Source organism: Orycteropus afer, unplaced genomic scaffold (assembly GCF_000298275.1).
Source record: "Orycteropus afer afer isolate SDZICR_OR568_19922 unplaced genomic scaffold, OryAfe1.0 scaffold00271, whole genome shotgun sequence".
In the NCBI taxonomy this organism is placed as follows: domain Eukaryota; kingdom Metazoa; phylum Chordata; class Mammalia; order Tubulidentata; family Orycteropodidae; genus Orycteropus; species Orycteropus afer.
Genome location: NW_006921858.1, coordinates 4,549,124 through 4,555,774, shown reverse-complemented (window position 1 = coordinate 4,555,774; position 6,651 = coordinate 4,549,124).

Here is a 6,651-nt window from a genome sequence, read left to right as displayed (position 1 = left end):
GCTTGTGAGCCATTTATCTAAGATAAATTTCTCTCTCTCTCTTTCTCTCTCTATAAATATATATATATATAAACTTTGCTGGTTTTTGTGTTTCTCTAGAGAACCCAATCCAACACACTCAATAAGTAAACTGCTGGAACTAATGGAAGAATTCAGCAAAGTGACAGGGTACAAGATTAACAAACAAAAATCAGTTGTATTCCTCTGCACTAACAAAGAGACCTCTGAAAAGGAATCAGAAAAACAATACCATTTATAATAGCCACCCAAAAGATGAAGTATTTAGGAATAAATCTAACCAGAGACACAAAAAGACCTATGCAATGAAAACTACAAAATACTACCAAGAAACCAAAAAAAAGACCAACATATGGAGGAATATATCATGCTCATGAATAGGAAGACTTAACATTGTGAAAATTTCAATACTACCTAAAGCAATCTACAGATATAAGGCAATCCTGATCCAGATTCCATCATCATACTTTAAAGAGATAGAAATAACAATCACCAGTTTCATATGGAAAGGAAAGAGACCCTGGATTAGCAAAGCACTACTGAAAAGCAAAGTAGGAGGCCTCACACTTCGCAAGCTCAAAACCTACTATACAGTCACAGTAGTCAAAACAGCCTGGTATTGGTATAATGACTGACACATAGACCAATAGAACAGAATTGAGAACCCAGAAGTAAATCCATTCACCTATGGACAGTTTATCTTTAACTAAAAACCAAACAGCAAACGCACTGCCATCAAGTCGGATCTGACTTACAGTGACCCCTCCTTGGGTTTCCGAGGTGGTATCACTATGGAAGTAGAGTGCCCTATGAAAAGATAGTCTCTGTAACAAATGGTGCTGACAAAACTGGATATTCATTTGCAGAAAAATGAGACATGATCCATATACAAAAACTAGTGCAAGATGGATCAAAGACCTAAATGTAAAACCTAAAACCATAAAGATCATCAAAGAAAAAACAGGGTTTTTAATACATGCCACAAACACACTATCAAACATAACTGAAACTACATAAATAGACAACTGGGATCTCCTACAACTTGAAAAGTACATCAATAGGCATCACCAAAAGAGTAAAAAGAGCACCTACAGACTTGGAAAAAAAAATTGGCAACAACATATTGGACAGGGGACTAATCTCTAAAATTTATAGAACACTTCAACACCTCCACAACAAATGACAAACAGTCCAATTTAAAAATGGGCAGAGGACATGAACAGACACTTCACCAAAAAAGTCATCCAGGCACCTAACAAACACATGAAGAAATGGTATAAAAACTATGACACTAACAGATATCTGCTCCCACATGGGCACTGTAGCATTATTCAAAATACCAAAAAAATGGAAAAAACCTAAATGACCATCCACGAATGAATGGATACAAAAATCTACTGTCCATATATTCGATGGAATACTATGCAACATTAAAGAACAACAATGAATCTGCAAAACACTTCATAATATGGATGAACCTAGAGGACATTATGCTGAGTGAAATTAGTCAATCACAGAAGAACAAATATTGTATGAGACTACTACTGTAAAAAGTCAAGAAATGGTTTACATATAAAAAGAATCATTCTTTGAAGGTTACGAGGGTGGGAGAGGAAGAGAGGTTAAATCACTAACTAGAGGATAGACAAGTATTGACTTGAGTGGAGGGTAAAGCAATATACAATAAGGAGGAGGTCAGCACAAAATGACCAAGAGAAAGGAAGACACTGGGTGGAGTGCAAGAGTTAAAGGCAACAAAGTAAAATTATAACATACACAATTTTATGATAACATTAATAACAATGATCTCTGAGTGGATACATAGATAAACTCTCAAGCTGAACAGAAGTGGAAAGGCATGAGACTGCTCCCAAGAATATATGTAAGTTTGACAGAGGCTATTTCTACATATGTATTGATATTTGCTGCAAATGTATCAATGAATATAGTAGAGCACACAGGAGGCAAAGTTATGAAATTTCTTAGTCGTAACCAAACACCTTGAGAGAATGAGTGGCTAGAAATGGATGCTCATGACCATAGTCTGAGGGAATACTAAGGCCAACTGGCATAACATAGTTCACAAAGACAATATTTTACACCGTACTTTGGTGAGTACGAACTGGGGTTTAAAAGCTTGTGAGCAGCCATCTAAGGTACATATTGGTCTCTGCATTTGGAGAAAAGATGAGTGAAGAAAATCAAAGATGCAAGGAAACTAATGGGTTACAAGAACCTCAGCCTTCATGACTGAGACCAGAACTAGACGGTGCCTGCCTACCATTGCTGACTACTCTGAACAGGATTGCAATAGAAGGTCCTGGATAAAGAAGGAGAAAAATTTAAAACAAAACTCAAAATCATTAAAAAAGAAAAAAAGACTGAACTTAGAGGTCTGAGAGGGACTGCTGGAACCCCCTATGGCCCTTAGACATCCTTCAAGCCTGGAACTGAACTCACTCCATGGGTCAACTTTCAGCTAAACAATAGACAGGTCTATAAGGTGAGGCATGCATTCATTAGAACAATCAACCATATGAGATCAAAAGGGCAGCATTTGCCTAGGATGAAGCCCAGAAGGCAGGAAAGCACAGAAAAGAAGGTGGAAAGGAAATGGCAAAGAAAGGGAGGAAGTGGAAGAGTGCTATTATATTGTAGAGATTATAATCAATGTCACAAAACAAAATGTGTATGAGATATTTAATGGAAAACCAATTTTCTCTGTAAACTTTCATCCAAATCACATAATAATAATAATAAAATAATAATAAAACAAGCAGACAAATCAAATGCCTTTCAAGAGTAGATTTAGTAATTACATTGTAATATCATCAAACCTTGGGTTACTGCATTGTATCTTCATGCTATCATATCATTCATTAGATTGAGAATTTCATCTTCCTCTTGTTAATCTCAGATTCCTCAGTAGTTTATGAAGCTAAGGTTTTAACCTATCAAGATATAACATTCCATTTTCCTCTTAATCTTTCACTTTGATCACAGTTTTCTTGACATACAGAAGGATTATATTAATATACTTAAATCTACCATTTTGTTGTACTACTGGGGTCATGCCAAGAAAGATTTTTCCACATAGAATGTTATGTCTATTACCAGTGTATTTTTTCTAGTAGTTTTCTGTTACATTTATTTATTTAATTTTTAAATTTATATCGTTGCCTCTAATATGGTATTACAAGTAAGGACATAATTATGTTCCTTTTTAAATGGCTATATTATTAACTAACTGATTCTTTTCTTTTTTAAAAACCACATTATGAACCCTTAAGAAACACTGAATATAACCAAATTATGATTCAGGGTTAGATACAATTTAAAAACAGTTCAATTCTAAAATAAAAGTTATTGTAGGTGATAAAAGATATATACACAACCATGTTCCTCTGAGCATTATTTACAATAACAAAAAGATGGAAACCACCTAGGTGCCCATCAACAGAAAAATGAATAACCAAGCTATGTATGGTACATACACACAATGGAATACTATGAAATCCTAAAAAATAATGTAGAATTTGCAACAAGTGTATTTGTATGTTCTGTAAGAATTCCTAGGTATGGACTTCTGGTAAGATGGAGGAATAGGCAGACAAGTGACACAGATCCTCTTCAACAAAGAAAAGAAAAACCAATTGACAGAGATACAGAAGATAAACCTGGAACCCTGAGCTTTGAAAGGAACTATACAGAAGTGGATTAGGCACCAACTAGTGGAAAAACCTGAACGAAAACTGAGTACAGAGATGGTCAGAGTTGCAGACTGCCAGCTACTCTGATGAGACCAACAAACTGAATATTTCCAAGTGGTGCTGGGACCTAAGAATTGACCTAAAGATTAGTCCTGGTCACCAAGGGCTGCAGGGACAACTGCTCTGGTGGCCTATGACTAGGAAGGGAAACAGAAAGGAGGGAAACAACCTGAGCTGTGGACTTTCTGCTGTCCGGAGGGCACAGCCATTTTGATTGTTTTCATGTGGCAGCCATTTTGGATATTTAAAATGGCCAAGGGTGCAGCCATTTTGAATGTTTACAAGTGGTGGCCATTTTGGATATTGAAAGTGACCGAGGGTGCAGCCATTTTGAATGTGTACAAGTGGAAACCATTTTGGATTTTAAAGTGATAGCATTCTCATTCGGATTCCAGGGACCTAAGAACAGGCTCTGTTTGCCAGGGTCAACAAGGACATACGAGAGGCTGACAAAGGAAAGGAGACAGGTGATGAATGTGTAAGTGCTGTCAACTAGTGAATAGAGGAGCACAGCATGTATAGATAACTTACAAACACAACAAAGGAAATGAAAATTGTGGGCAAGTTACTCCAACATATAATCACCAATTAAATATAAATGCAAAAATGTTACAATGCCGCAGAGACAACAGCATCACAGTCCACACAAAGAAGCAAGATAAAGCAGGAGAAACAAGGGACCAGGAAACAGACCCAAAACACATCCCTGAGGAAGACGCAGCACCGGAACTCTCTGATAAGGAATTCAAAAGAATTATCTTTAGGTATCTTCAAAGGATTGAGAGACACACCAAGGAAAATACAGACAAAACCCTAGAAGAATTTTGGAAGAAAATATAAGAATAAAATGACAAAATAAATGAAAATTAGAAATGATTCTAAATCTACAGATAGAAATCCAGAAGATTAATACTAAATTGTTAGAAATAGATAACACATTGAAAGGGCAAAGGAGTAGAATTGATGCAATGGAAGACAGAATTAATAAGATTGAAGAAAAATACCTGAATACTTCTTTGGAAAGGGATCAATCAGAAAAAAGATCAAAACAAAAAGAAGAAAGCCTAAGGTTCATGTGGGATACCATCAAAAGGAATAACCTATGTGTCATTGGAATTCCAGAACAGGAAGAGAAAAATGAAAAATGAAACTGAGAAAATTGTCCAAGATTTGTTGGAGGAGAAATTCCTTGATATGATGAAGGATGAGAATATCCATTCAGGAAGTCCAATGAACCCCAAACAGAATAGACCACAAAAGAAAAACACCAAGACATATCATCATCAAACTCACCAAAACCAAGACAAAGAAAGAATCATGAGAGCAGCAGAGGAAAAACCAAAAGTTACCTACAAGGGGCAACCAATAAGACTAAGCTCGGATTTCTCGACAGAAGCCATGCAGGTAAGAAGACAGTGGGATGATGTATGTAAAACACTGAAAGAGAAAAATTTCCAACCAAGAATTATGTACCCAGCAAAATTGTCCCTCAAATATGATGGTGAAATTAGGACATTTCCAGATAAGCAGAAATTAAGGGAATTTGTTAAAACCAGACCAACCTTACAAGAGATGCTAAGGGGAGCCCTTTGGACAGAGAACCAGTGACAATAAACAACTGACCATTAACACACATGATGATATAACCCAGAAACCAACCCAGCTATGGAAGTATCCAAAGTAAATAAGCCTACAAGATTGTAAACAGGGAACCAGAGACATCAACCAACAAATGAGGACAACTACAAACCAAAAAGGGGGAAAAAAAATCTGTGTCATTACAGAACTTCTAGATGGTAGGGAGGTCAAGACAACTACAAGTAGAATGGACTGTTCTGAACTTGAGAAGAAAACTATAAATCACAGAGTAACCTCAAAGAAAAATAATAAAGCTTCACATCAAAATAAAAAAGAGAACCAGCATAAATATTCAGCAAATACTTAAACAATAGCAATGAAGGAAATGATAACATGATTCATAAACAAAACAACCTCAGCATCGAAAATTATATGGAACAAAGAAATCGACACAATGAAAAAGCACATGACAAAAATGACAGCAACAAATTCATATTTGCTGATAATTACGTATCTGGCAAGGGACTTATTTCTAAGATTGATGGAAAACTCCAACACCTCAACACCAAAGGAATTAACAATCCAATTGAAAAATGGGCAAAGACATGAATAGACACTTCACCAAGGAGGATATTGAAGTGACCAGCTAATACATGAAAAGATGCTCACAATTGTTGGCCATCAGAGAGATGTAAATCAAAACAACAATGAGATATACTGTCTCACCCCAGCACTGATGTCAAGGTTCAATAAGACAGAAAATAACAAATGCTAGTGGGTATGTGGAGAGATGGGGACTCTCATACACTGCTTGTGTGACTGTGAAGTGACACAACCACTGTGGAAAGCAATACGGTGATTCCTTAGAAAGTTGGAACTGGAGATACTATTTGACCCAGCAATCCCATTACTAGGTATATATCCTAGAGAGGTGAGAGCTAGTATAGGAACAGATACATGCACGCTCATGTTCATCACAGGACTATTTACAATGGCAAAAAAGTGGAAACAATCTACATGCCCATCAGCCGAAGAGTGGATGACCAAACTATGGTACATACATACTGGAATGCTATGCAGCACTAAAGAATAATGTGGATGAACATAATATGGATGAACTTGGAGGACATTATGCTGAGTGAAAAAAATCAATCACATGACAGATATAGTATTAGTTTGTTGTTGTGGAGGGTCAAGGAAAGGTTTATATAAGGAGGGAAACTTTGTTGGTTGCCAGGCGTGGGAGGGGAAGGAAGGCAACATTGTAAAAAAAAAAAAAAAAAAA